Here is a 14654-nt window from a genome sequence, read left to right as displayed (position 1 = left end):
CTGTCGCGGTACACATACCCCGTCGCCAAGCTGATGGAGAAATATGCACATCTGCGCAAGTTACCGATCCCGCTCATAGACAATGCTATGCCGACCCTGTTGATAGGCTCCGACCATGCAGACCTCATTGTCCCGATAGACCGGGTTCATACCGGACCCCGAGGCTGCCCTGCAGCAGTCGAGACCCGTTTGGGATGGACTCTCCAAGGCCCGCTCGCCAAATCTCTCAACCGAAGTACAGCCACTAGATGTCTCCACTCCCGAGTCACAGAGGGAGAAACCGCACTCCTGCAACACGTAGAGCGGCTATGGACCTTGGAACAAATGCCCGTTAAGAACGGAAAGAAAGACATTCGCTCTAAAGATGACATTTACGCCATTCACCTCCTCGAGACAGGGACCAAGAGAGTCCCGGTCAACGGCGTGTTGAGATACGCCACGCCACTCCTGCGGCGAGAAGGAATGCCTACTTTCCACGCCAAGACAGACGCCACAGAACGGTACCTGCTGAACACGGAGCGGCGCTTAGCCAAGAACCCCGCCCAAGAGAGTGTATACCGCGCTGAGATTGAGAAGCTCATCACAGCGGGACACGTCACAAAGATGGACATTAAAGAGGCTGACCAGACCACTGAATCGTGGTACGTGCCCCACCACAAGGTCCATCACAACGGTAAAGACCGCATAGTATTTAACTGCAGCTACCAGATCGGATCCCAAAATCTGAATAAAGAGTTACTGCCCGGTCCCACACTCGGCCCCTCCCTACTCGGCGTTCTACTCCGCTTCCGCCAGGAAAAGGTGGCCATCAGCGGGGACATTAAAGGAATGTTCCTGCAGGTGAGATTAGTAGAGGCGGACAAGCCCCTGTTACGGTTCCTATGGAGAGAGAAGCCAGGAGATGAGCACCCAGCCATCTACCAATGGGAAGTCCTCCCCTTCGGAACGACGTGCAGCCCCTGCTGTGCGACATTTGCACTACAGAAACATGTAGCAGAGGACCCAGCAGCGGACGAAGAGGTCCGACACAGCGTAAAGAACAGCTTCTACGTAGACAACTGTCTACAAAGCCTTTCAACCCAGGAAGAAGCCGAGGCTCTCCTGATTAAACTCCGCGCCTCATTGATCAAAGGCGGCTTTGATCTCAGGCAGTGGGCCAGCAGCGATCTGCAAGTACTGCGCAGCCTCTCCTCCGAGGACAAGGCAGCCAGCAGCGAGACCTGGATGGCTACAATCCCGGGAGAAGCCCAGGAGATGACCCTGGGATTGGTGTGGCGATTCAAAACAGATTCGCTTCACTACAGACACAAGCCCCTGACTACGGAGCAGGGAAGGCCGGCGGCGGCGCCGACCACCAGACGGAGTGTGTACACAACACTCGCCCGACAATATGACCCGCTAGGATGTATTCTACCGTACACCACCAGGGCAAAAATGATTGTACGAGCATTGTGGGACAAGGACCAGGGCTGGGACGACCCCATTCCCGCACACCTTGCATTCACCTGGAGAGAGTGGGAGATGGAGCTCCACTCACTCCCAGGCGTTAATATGCGCCGAAGCTACTTCCCACCCACGGTGAGGCCAGAGACATGTAAAATGGACTTACACGTCTTCAGTGACGCCTCAGAGGTCGCATACGGATCAGTAGCCTACTTGCGGGCCCAAGACCAGGGGGGAGAGATCTACACAGCATTTGTCCTCGCCCGCTCGAGAATAGCCCCACGCAAGCAACAATCTATCCCACGTCTAGAGCTCTGCGCAGCCCTAGCCGGAGCGCACCTAGCCACGCTCATCCAACGTGAGCTCACCATACCGGTGTCTAGAACAATCCTGTGGTCAGATTCCACGACGGTACTCGCCTGGATCAAATCGGACTCATGCAAGTACAAAGTCTTCGTGGGAGTCAGAGTCACCGAGATTCAAGACTTAACCGAAGAGTTAACCGGAGAAACAGAGTGGCGCTACGTTGATACAAAACAGAACCCAGCTGACGTCATCACCCGGGGGATGCCCCTGGATGACCTCACCCGTCACAATGCTTACAGTGACGGCCCCGCATTCCTAAGACTCCCGGAAGGACAGTGGCCCATGCCTATCCCGAGGGAAGCAAGTCCAGAGGAGGTGGAAAATAAGAAGTCTGTGTTCTGTGGATTGAGCACCGTAGCCTCCACCGACCCTAACATAGACGATTGCACGTCCATAGAGAGTGCACAACAAAGAACATTCCTGCGGTACCACCCGGAGTGCAAGTCCCCCGCTGATATGTCAGCAGCTAACTACGAGGAAGCAGAATTGCTTCTACTGCAGCGAGCCCAGAGAGACTCGTTCCCCGATGAATTGGCCTGTCTACAGAGAGGAAAGCCCGTCCCATCCGACAGCAGATTAATTCATCTGGCCCCCGAGAGCGACGCTCATACCCTCATCAGAGTGGGTGGTCGCCTACGCAGAGCCCCCAATCTACCGGATGACATTAAATACCCGATAGTATTGAACTCTAAGCCCCTCGGCTACGTCTCCAGCGATGTGGCGGATATCGACCCAGTTACCCCCAACACACTCCTGATGGGGCGGCTAGATCCCGCGTTACCCCAGACAATGTACCGGCCTGAAGAAGCGAACGGCCGACGAATGTGGAGGTACAGCCAAGTATTAGCCGACAAGTTTTGGAGCAGTTTCCTACTGCACTACCTACCGTCTCTACAGACCCGCCAGAAGTGGGTAAAGGAGAGAGACAATTTGACAGAAGGAACAGTCGTCATGATTATTGATCAATCACTGCCCAGAGCTATGTGGCCGGCCGGCCGCGTAAGCAAAGTGATCACCGGTGCCGACGGCAAGGTCCGAGCAGCTGAAGTGCTCGTCCAGGGTCGCACTTACACCCGTCCCGTGGCAAGGCTCATAGAACTGCCTCGACTCCCAGACACAATCGATGATGACCATGACCCTACAACCCTATGACTTTGTGAAGTTGACTGACCCCTACAGCAAACCCTTATGTGTAAATAGACAACGCGATTAATCTGTCTCTGTTTAACTGATTAGGTCTGGGACCTATTCAGGGGGTGGCTGTTGTGAAGGGCCAGATTAAACCGAATATATATATTTATTTATATATATATATTTAATTGTATTTGTATATTCTCTAATATTCCCTGATATCCCTTGTATATTCCTTGTACAATATGCATTGAATATCCATTCTAGCCTACTGAACATCCCATAATAGTCTCCATTCTACTATTGGTCGAGACCTTGGTGCCAGGCTGCCATACCCCTCAGACCCAGTTCAAACGTACCGCTCGACATGTACGAACAAGTCCTAGTTCCGCGTAGGAATTTGGCTACCGCACCACTAATGGGACTATTTGTTCATAGTGCGTATATATACTGCGCTACTAAAGTAGGACTTTCTTTTCAGTCCAGTTTCTTACCCTCCAATAGAGTCACAGACGTAAAGCCTCCCCGCGACGCCACGTGTGGGAGTAAGGCCAAGTTCGCCTACCATCGGTATTGAGACATCGTGTATATTAATATTTGAATAGTCATATTTGGCACTATATCGTCGAGTTGGACGTAGTCTATTAAGCTAATAATAGTCTGTTAATATATAGTGCTTCGTGCGGTGAGAATACTACCGTAGTCAGTACCCCATCGTTTCGGGCAGAGAACTGGCTGCTTACCCAGGGTGGTTGACCCTATGTGAAGCTGCACCCGAGGAGCCCCAGAGCCGACGAGCGAGTGGACCTGTATACCGGATTATTCTACCGACGACAGCCCGCCTTCCCAGGCACGGATTATGCTTTGGATACTTTGATTATTCCATGGATAAAGACCCCCGACACTGCCGTGTGTTGGAACCCCCCCCCCCTGGAGAGGACGCAAGGTGAGGAGACGCTCTGCAAGACGAGGTCGCTTCACGTCTCTCCCCCGTGGACCGGAGAGAGCCGGCCCACAAAGAGTCCACCTGCTTTCATCTGTGGTCCAAGGATCGCCGGCGCATTGAACGGCACTACAGTGGGTTCACCTGGGATACCCTTGGCCGGACGAGGCAGCCGGATTCTACCCCCCCCCCCCTCCTACTCCTGTCGGCTTACAAGCGACCGGATTAACCCCCTCTAGTGTATCTAGTATAATCATTAAAGTATCATTGCTGTTATTCCTTAACTATTCCAGGTCGTATATTTACCACCTGCGCCTTCAGAGATTGGACATTCTCTATTGATATACCGACGAATACTCCTTGCCATAAAAGTGCATACTATTTCAATTCATAAATGTAATTAAGTGATTAAGTGCTTATTCTACACACCATCGCTGTGTAGAAATAAAGACCTGTTTCTAATTCGTACATTTGTGTTGGATCCGTTTCATCTACGTGAGAGTGTTCATGATAATATATTTATGCCGTGTACTGGGTGGCCGAATATTAAGTACAAAGGTAGTGGTAGTAAGTATCATATCTAGTAATACAGTCAGGGAATTGTACCCCTCAGTTACATAAATGGTATATACAGCATTATTGTACATGCTATCATACAGAGCTATGGGTTATAAGCAGGTGTATTGAGAAGTATATAGAGGGGTTTTATGCAGGTATATTCAGACAAATAATATGGATATATATATATGCTGTAAATATAAAAATATAAATGTATATATATACAGCACTGTTGTACATGCTATCACACAGAGTTATATGGGTTGACTATAGTATGAGGTGGGTAGTTAAGATTATTATGATTACTATGATTACAGTGTAATCAAGTTCAAGTTTTAGTCTAGTCTGTAGAGTCTTTAGTTTGGTTTGAATATTTTGGATACAATTCATTTGCACGTTTATTTCGCCCTGCATTTGCATGACGCTGACGGAGGTTTGTTATGAATTGAAAATGGGGGACCCTGATATTTACAGACGAAAGTGTGTATTGAGCCGTACTCTATTGTGTACCCATTCTGCAATCTGTTAATAAAATTCGCAATCAATCAATCAATCAATCAATCAATCAAACCCTGGAACAAAGTCCCACAGTGATAGCTTACCTATTGCCCATGTCTACCAGTGTTGACAAGTCTGGAAAACACATCTCTCCACACAAGAGCAGTTCTTCCCTCAGTATTTTGACCACAGGATTTTTTGTTTGTGATTCTTTTTTTTTTTTAATGCTGGATTCGTTCATTCTTCTCACTTGCCTCAAAGCAGGATCGTTTATGTTTTGTACCAGACACCGGACGGGGGATTTTCTTTCTCTACTTTTTTTGACAAGCCAGCGGGACGCAGACTTCTGAGGAATGTTAATGAAGAGATTTCAACGGATACTTGACTGAAGTCGGACGCGGAGACTGAGTTATGCTCCTTTGAACGACGGGCAGCGGACGAGAAGAGCCTCAAACACAAGGTCAGTTGAACTTCTCCTAAAGTTCAATTACAAACGTAAAAGGACGGACATTCCTAGTGAAAACTAAAAAAAAACGGCAAAACGGCTATGTGTCAGTGCAGCTGTCAAAACAGTGTGATATAGTGCTCATCTTTTCTACAGTCTATCTATAGTTCATAGCAGAGTGATATAGTGCTCATCTTTTCTACAGTCTATAGTTCATAGCAGAGTGATATAGTGCTCATCTTTTCTACAGTCTATAGTTCATAGCAGAGTGATATAGTGCACATATTTTCTACAGTCTATAGTTCATAGCAGAGTGATATAGTGCACATCTTTTCTACAGTCTATAGTTCATAGCAGGCATCCTTATCGGTTCGCAACAACTTTAACTCAAGTTCAACATAGTTCACTTTGCTCACGCTTTAGTTTGTGTTTCAAAATAGCAGTTTTGTATTTTCTTAGTCTCAGTTCCTCGTAGATGTTACAATGGAGCCTCCCTGCTGATCAAGGAGAGAATAATACCGGCAGCATGTAGTAAGAATGTCAACATGTTGTACGTATGCGTTGCGAATCCATTCTCTTTTGGACTCTTTTGGATTCTTAAAATACACTGCATATGGCCACCCGGTTACAAAAACAAACAATGCTTTACTACATAAGGTTTGAATAGACAATAGTATAATATATGGACATGGACTGGACGCGTCTATTCGAATCCTAATGCATTTATGCTTCCGCGTTCGCGTTTTGTGCTCTGATTGGCCACTGATGTTTCTGGTCGCACCAATCGTGTGACGGCAAGTTCTTTCGCCGGCTAAGCTTAGGCACTCTTTCGAAGTTGGTTAAGGTTAGAGTTTGTCTTAGAGCAGGGCGATAGAACACCAGCCCTGATTCCAAACTCTAACCGTAACCAACTTCGAAAGAGTCGCCTAAGCTTAACCAGTGATAAACTAGGCGTTAGGTAGTTTGCTGCTGGTCGAGGCGGAAATGGGCGCGTCACGCGATTGGGCGCACATGTCACATGACCAGAAATGTCAGTGGCCAATCAGATCGCACCAGAAACGGCAGTGGCCAATCAGATTCGCAAAACGCGGACGCGGAAGCATAAATGCGTTAGGAAACGAATAGACGCGGACTGGACATAATCCACCTACACTGTCACTTTAAGGACACAGGGCATTGTGGGTAGCTAGAGCGGCCATATGAACTCTTTGCTTGGTTTGTTGTGGAATGCACGTTATGCTAATAAATGACGCACACTGATGTGTGGTCAAAGAAACTTTACTCTCTCTGGTCGTGATTTCCCATCTCCTACATTGGTGACCCTGACGTTCTTGGACGCTTTCAAGAACGATTGAACAATGGAACAGGCAGTCGCGCTGAAATTTATGGAAGCAGCAGTCGCGCTGAAATTGCCAGAGTTCTGGGAAACGCAAGCTACTGCATGATTTGTGCAGGCGGAGGCGCAGTTTGCAATAAAGAAAATAACGGAGGATGATACCAAGTACTATCACGTTGTCGCTGTGCTGGGAACTAACACGGCAGCCAGAGTGGTGAGTCTACTCACAAACCCTCTGGCGCACGACAAATATGGCACGCTGAAGGCACACTTGTTGAAGTGTTTTGAACTATCTGAGGTGGAACGAGCTAACCGGCTGTTTTCATTACAAGGTCTGGGCGACAGTAAACCGTCCGAGCTTATGGATAGGATGCTGGCGTTGATGGAGCATGAGCCCAACCACTTTCTCTTCAGACAGCTGTTCTTACGCCAGTTACCGCCTCAGGTAAGGGCTGCTTTGGCCAACACAACAAAAAATGACTGCCGTATGTTAGCCGCGGAGGCGGATAAGTTCTTTTTGGCCAGCCAACAACAACACTGTGCGGCCATGTTCTACCATGACCAACCCTCTTCCTCTCACCATGGGGATTATACCGTTGCTGCTGCGGTGGCAGCCCCTCGCCAGCGAGGGAGAGACACTGGCTGGTGTTTCTTTCACACAAAGTATGGAGCCAGGGCTAACCAATGCCGTCCCCCATGTACTTACAAGGGGCCGGGAAACGCCCGGCGTCGGTGGGGCCGGCAGGCTACTGTTTATTCGGGACACCATCTCAGGCAGGCGTTTCATGTGCGACACAAGGGCACAGAGAAGCGTGCTGCCTGCGTTAAGGGTGGACACCCTGGCCGACGGACATGGGCTCCCTATGTAAGCTGCCAATGGTACTATAATCCGCACGTATGGCAGTAGGCTAGTGGAGCTGTGTTTTGGTGAGTGGCGGTTTAGCTGGGACTTCATCACTGCTGATGTGTCTGTGCCCCTGCTGGGTGCTGATTTTCTGTGTGCTTATGGATTGTTGGTGGATGTCAGGAACAACATCGATGCCACCACCTTTTGTTCATTTGAATGTACTGTCGGGGCAGCGCCTCCTGTGGGTTTGTCTAACATGATGTCTGTTACAGATGAGTTTCACCAGCAACTAGCTGAGTTCCCTGTCCTTACCCAGCCCACTTTCTCGTCCTCCACCAGCAAGCACGGTGTGGAGCATCACATCGCTACGGCAGGTGCGCCAGTCTACTCCCGGGCTCGACGCCTAGATCCTGCGAAGCTGGCCGTTGCCAAGGCAGAGTTTTCCAACATGGAGAACCTGCTTATTATCCGTCGTTCTGACAGCCCATGGGCCCCCTGGTCTGCGACCCAACAGCGGGTTTCACTCTTGAAGAACGCTAGGGCATTTGTGCCGGTCCCCACCTCGCAGCATGGTTTGCCACGGACTCGTGTTCCACCCAGCCTCCAGGCCACGGAATATGTGTTCATACGGCACGATGCCCACTGCGGGTCCTTTCAACCCCCCTACGATGGCCCATTTCAGGTCCTACAGTCGGGAAGTAAGACCTTTGTGGTGGACATTGGCGGTAAACCAGAACATGTCTCGGTGGACCGGCTTAAGCCAGCTCACTTGGATGTGGATCACCCCGTGGCACTCGCTCAGCCCCCGCGGCGAGGGTGACCTCCCCGTGTTAAACCTCGTCACCCTAAATCACTTTTTGAAAATATGAGTCCCTCACCGCCCAATAGGCACCTTGCCCTTTGCCCTCCTCGCCACCGCAAGGCCCCATATGAGGTAGCTCATATGTCGGCTCCAGTTGTTCGGAGCCGTTATGGTCGGGTGGTCCGTTTACCGGCCCTGTTTTTTGAGTTAGTAGGGTGAATTCTGGGGGGACATATGTAGTGGGCACTTACATGGACACTTACATGGACTGGACATAATCCACCTACACTGTTACTTTAAGGACACAGGGGATTGTGGGTAGCTAGAGCGGCCATATGAACTCTTTGCTTGGTTTGTTGTGGAATGCACGCTATGCTAATAAATGACGCACACTGATGTGTGGTCAAAGAAACTTTACTCTCTCTGGTCGTGATTTCCCATCTCCTACACTACTAGAATATACTACTAGTGAGGCTGTACCGAGTTCAAAGTTCAACAATCTCACCCTGTGCAAGACAACACTGCTGTCAATGATTATTAAAGGCTGGTTAAAGTGAGTTTAAAGAGATTATCGGTAGGAGAATCACAACATTTGATGGTTGGCAACACTCACTCACATCTGACTGTATGACCCTTTGACCTGCTGGTTCAATAGTGAACAATGGCTCACGTAATGACATGATAACGACAATGATATCACCAAATAAACGCTCCTGTCGTCAGGCTTTAACCCATTAGAACCCACACCCATTTCTCCTTCAAGGAAAATTATGAGGGGCATAAGACTGACTAAATAGACTACAAAGAACACATTTCTGAATTTATTTTCAAAATAGTGCCCCCTAATGGCAAAGATTTGAAATGTTACATATATGTCACATTGGGCGTTAATCATTAAACTTATTCCTAATTCCTATGTAGTGCACTACATGGCACTACATGGCACTACATGGTACTACATGATACTACAGGGTACTACAGGATATTACATGGTACTATATGGTACTACATGGTACTACAGGGTACTACAGGGTACTATATGGCACTACATGGCACTACATGGCACTACATGGCACTACATGGCACTACATGATACTACAGGGTACTACAGGGTACTACATGGTACTACATGGCACTACAGGGTACTACATGGCACTACAGGGTACTACATGGTACTACATGGCACTACAGGGTACTACATGGTACTACATGGCACTACAGGGTACTACATGGTACTACATGGCACTACATGGTACTACATGGCACTACAGGGTACTACATGGCACTACAGGGTACTACATGGTACTACAGGGCACTACAGGGTACTACATGGTACTACATGGCACTACATGGTACTACATGGCACTACAGGGTACTACATGGCACTACAGGGTACTACATGGTACTACAGGGCACTACAGGGTACTACAGGGTACTACTACATGGCACTACAGGGTACTACATTGAAATATGACTGATATTTGTTTTAATATGCTTTGAACAATTGAACAATATAAAATATATTAACTAAATATCATTGAATCAGACAAATTAACTGAGCAGATCATAATAATTGTTCGTATTGTGACATATATGTCACATCAAATTTTCATGGACATTTTAAGGTGATATGCCCGGTGTGACGTATGTGTCACATCGATTTTTATCAATTGTTTTCTTTATCATTTTATTTAGGGCTGCAACTAATGACTATTTTGGTAGTCGACTAATCTGTCGATTATTTTTTCGATTAGTCGACTAATCGAAAAACAATTATATTTAAAAAAAATATATATATATATATATATTTTTTTTTCCCACTACCTATCTTTGTGAAAGTGGCTTCTCAGCTCTGGTCCAGCTGAAGACAGAGCAGAGGAACAGATTGGACATTGAGCATGACCTCAGAGTTGCTTTGAGACTCTTGTCAGGACCAAACAACATCCCCAGTTATCCCATTAGTTCCCCCAAACTTACTGTCGGTCTGTTATGTTAAGCTAAGAAGTCTTCAGCTGGCTGGACCAGAGCTGAGAAGCCACTTTCACAAAGATAGGTAGTGCAAAAAAAAATATATATATATATATATATATATATATATATATATATATATATAATATTTTATTATTTTTTTTAATGACTAATTGACGCAACAATATCTCGTCGACGATTTTTCATAATCGACATCGTCGATTATGTCGACTAATCGTTGCAGCCCTAATTTTATTCAAGAAATGTGTTCACAACAGGTTATATATAATAAAGAACAATAATGCCGGTCTTTTTAAAAAAAAAATTTACTGCTGTGAAGCACTTTGAGCTGCAATTCGTGTATGAAAGGTGCTATAAAAATAATATTTATTATTATTATTATTATTATTATTATTATTATTATTATTATTATTATTATTATTATTATTATTATTATAATTATAATTATAATTATAATTATTATTATTATTATTATTATTATTATTATTATTATTATTATTATTATTATTATTATTATTATTATTATTATTATTATTATTATTATTATTATTCTGTCTTGCTCAGTGCGACCTGGAGCCTGCAGACCCATGGGTGTTCCCCAGAACCAGAGCCTGTCCCTGGGTGTTCCTCAGCCGGAGGTCTGGGCGTGGGACCCAGAACCGTCCTCTGTTGGTATGTAACATTTCCAGAGGTACAGAGATGAAGAAGGGGTTTGATAACTGGCAGTATGTATGTGTATGTATGTATATATAAATGTATATATGTGCATATGTATAGGTATATAGTTGTATACAAAATTGCTAGAGGAACTATACAGCGTAACATACAGTTTTGGCAAATATTAATAAGGTATTATTAAAAATGTATTGTTAACTAAGTAATTTTTTTTCAATATAAGTCTAGTAATGTATGAATTAGTAAATAAAATATAGTATGTTCTGATGAGTAAATAGGGGTGGGATTAAATAAGTGTATGCTTCTTCCCACTCCTTTTCAAATATGTAAATGACAACAACGAAAAAATATTGAGACTTTTTTGTTTGTTCTTTGTTATTTTTTATTTATAGTTTTTTATATACATTTATTATTTGAATGGTTTAAGGCTATATATGTACTTGATGTTTGTTTGTTATGTTGCATATTTGAAATAAACTTCAATCAAAATCAAACATTAACGTGTTCTGACCCATCCTCTGTCTGCATGTAACATGTTCTGACCCGTCCTCTGTCTGCATGTAACATGTTCTGACCCGTCCTCTGTCTGCATGTAACATGTTCTGACCCGTCCTCTGTCTGCATGTAACGTGTTCTGACCCATCCTCTGTCTGCATGTAACGTGTTCTGACCCATCCTCTGTCTGCATGTAACGTGTTCTGACCCGTCCTCTGTCTGCATGTAACGTGTTCTGACCCGTCCTCTGTCTGCATGTAACGTGTTCTGACCCGTCCTCTGTCTGCATGTAACATGTTCTGACCCCTCCTCTGTCTGCATGTAACGTGTTCTGACCCGTCCTCTGTCTGCATGTAACATGTTCTGACCCGTCCTCTGTCTGCATGTAACGTGTTCTGACCCCTCCTCTGTCTGCATGTAACGTTAACGTGTTCTGACCCGTCCTCTGTCTGCATGTAACGTTAACGTGTTCCGGACCGTAAACTTTAATTTTCTTGCTGGCAGTTCTACCGGATTCTATTAATTATGCAATTAATTATTCAAAAAATATTTTACAGCCATGCACTTCACTACTAAGTAATCTACCTTGCCTATAGTACTACCGACAATGCTAATATCATGCATGTACAACAGTGCTGTATATACCGTATATTTACATTTATATTTTTATATTTACTGCATATATATATATATATACATATTTGTCTGAATATACCTGCATATAACCCCTCTATATGCTTACTTATACACTTGCATAGAACCCATAGCTCTGTATGATAGCATGTACAATAATGCTGTATATACATTGTATATTGCTGTTGCACTTTACTGTTAAATTTACACTCTGTTTGGATGCCAAACTTCTTTTTGTTGTACTGTACTTGTGCCGTATAATGACAATCAATTTGAATCTAATCTAATCTAATATGTCTATACTACTATGCATTCAAGACTGTAGCACTCAAGTTTGACACTGTTTGACGAACAATCTTACTGACCCTTAGCTGCCAAAACAGTGATGATTAAACCAACCCTGATATCGTGAAGTGCAGTGGTGGAAGAAGTACCCAGTTCCTTTACTTAAGTAAAAGTAGAAATACTCAGATAAATGAGTACTCAGGTAAAAGTAAAAGTCCTCCATTCAAATTCTACTTAAGTAAAAGTAGAGAAGTATTTGCTATTGAATGTACTTAACCTGTTAAGCTGTAGGAATATTTCGCCTAAAGGTACATGCCTAAGTAAATGGAAGATTGCTCCACTTCTGCAAGGTCAATTTGCATGTTCTTGGTATCTAGGAACATCTAGGGACCTGGGGGTATGTACTGGTATTTCCAGTGTCAGAAATATTGTGTCTGTTACTAGGCTGAGTCAATTGTAATGAAGAAAAGGAGAATATAAATTATGATTTATTTTTGCATCTTTGATGGTGAATAATACCATGTTAAATCTGCGGGGTACGAGAAAATGCTCACTGAGCTCATTCACCACCTTATTGAGATCATGTGTACAGAAAATCTAAGCAAATGAATAAAGGGAAGATGATTAAACAGAAGGATTTATAGATCCAGTAATTAATGATAATCGATTTTAATTATAAATTCATATTTGACCTTGAAATTGACCTTGACCTTATTATGGCCAAATCATACATCTATGATCTATGGATAGGGAAAATGCTCCTCTTTCCAATGGCAGGGTTGAATCTGGATTTAGTCATTTCCTTGCGGTTTTTACGATAATTAGCATTTTCAGATAAATTCGTATTTCCGATAAATCGGTAAAAATGAAAATATACACTTTGACTACTGTTTTTGATAGGGTTATGGTCTTCACTCTTGGCTACACATTTTTATTTTTTTTAAACATTAACCTCTTAACATCCAAGGGCCCACATGTGGACGATTCTTTGCCGACCTCTAGTGGCTCGGGTGTGCATTTCTTTTAATACAATATATAGATAGAATTAAAGCCCTATTTGTTGCCTGTCGATTGCCCTTTCAGGCGACAAAATCCGTTCAGCAGTTCTCGAGTTACATGCCGATATGTGAGGCGTGCCCCAAAGTACGCAAAAGTACACATTACCACCCCCGACTCCCGGGGCTCTAGCTCCGTCAATCATTTGGCGATCTCGAAAATCTTTGCACAGGGTTGTAGCCAATGAGTGTGGCTTTCCAATGACATGATATGATAATTGGGGATCTAATATGGTCTCTATTGATCGATTTATGATAAAGAAAAGCAGGGTCCCCCTATAGGGGGACCTTAAGGCTTAACAGGTTCTTAAGTATCTAAAGTAAAAGTACACATTCTACATGATGTTTGTGCATCCATTGACCTCTATAGGTTGTGTTAAAGTGGTATGTGGTCCAGTTATGCTGCTCTGATTAAAGGTTATGTTAAAGTGGTATGTGGTCCAGTTATGCTGCTCTGATTAAAGGTTATGTTAAAGTGGTATGTGGTCCAGTTATGCTGCTCTGATTAAAGGTTGTGTTAAAGTGGCATGTGGTCCAGTTATGCTGCTCTGATTAAAGGTTATGTTAAAGTGGCATGTGGTCCAGTTATGCTGCTCTTATTCAAGGTGATGTTAAAGTGGTATGTGGTCCAGTTATGCTGCTCTGATTAAAGGTTATGTTAAAGTGGTATGTGGTCCAGTTATGGTGCTCTGATTAAAGGTTATGTTAAAGTGGTATGTGGTCCAGTTATGCTGCTCTTATTAAAGGTGAAGTTAAAGTGGTATGTGGTCCAGTTATGCTGCTCTGATTAAAGGTTATATTAAAGTGGTATGTGGTCCAGTTATGCTGCTCTGATTAAAGGTTATGTTAAAGTGGTATGTGGTCCAGTTATGGTGCTCTGATTAAAGGTTATGTTAAAGTGGTATGTGGTCCAGTTATGCTGCTCTTATTAAAGGTGAAGTTAAAGTGGTATGTGGTCCAGTTATGCTGCTCTTATTAAAGGTGAAGTTAAAGTGGTATGTGGTCCAGTTATGCTGCTCTGATTAAAGGTTATGTTAAAGTGGTATGTGGTCCAGTTATGCTGCTCTGATTAAAGGTTATGTTAAAGTGGTATGTGGTCCAGTTATGCTGCTCTGATTAAAGGTTGTGTTAAAGTGGCATGTGGTCCAGTTAT

The sequence above is a fragment of the Notolepis coatsorum genome (genome assembly GCF_963971535.1).
Source record: "Notolepis coatsorum genome assembly, chromosome: 15".
NCBI classification, from domain to species: domain Eukaryota; kingdom Metazoa; phylum Chordata; class Actinopteri; order Aulopiformes; family Paralepididae; genus Notolepis; species Notolepis coatsorum.
Note: the sequence above shows the minus strand (reverse complement) of the source record.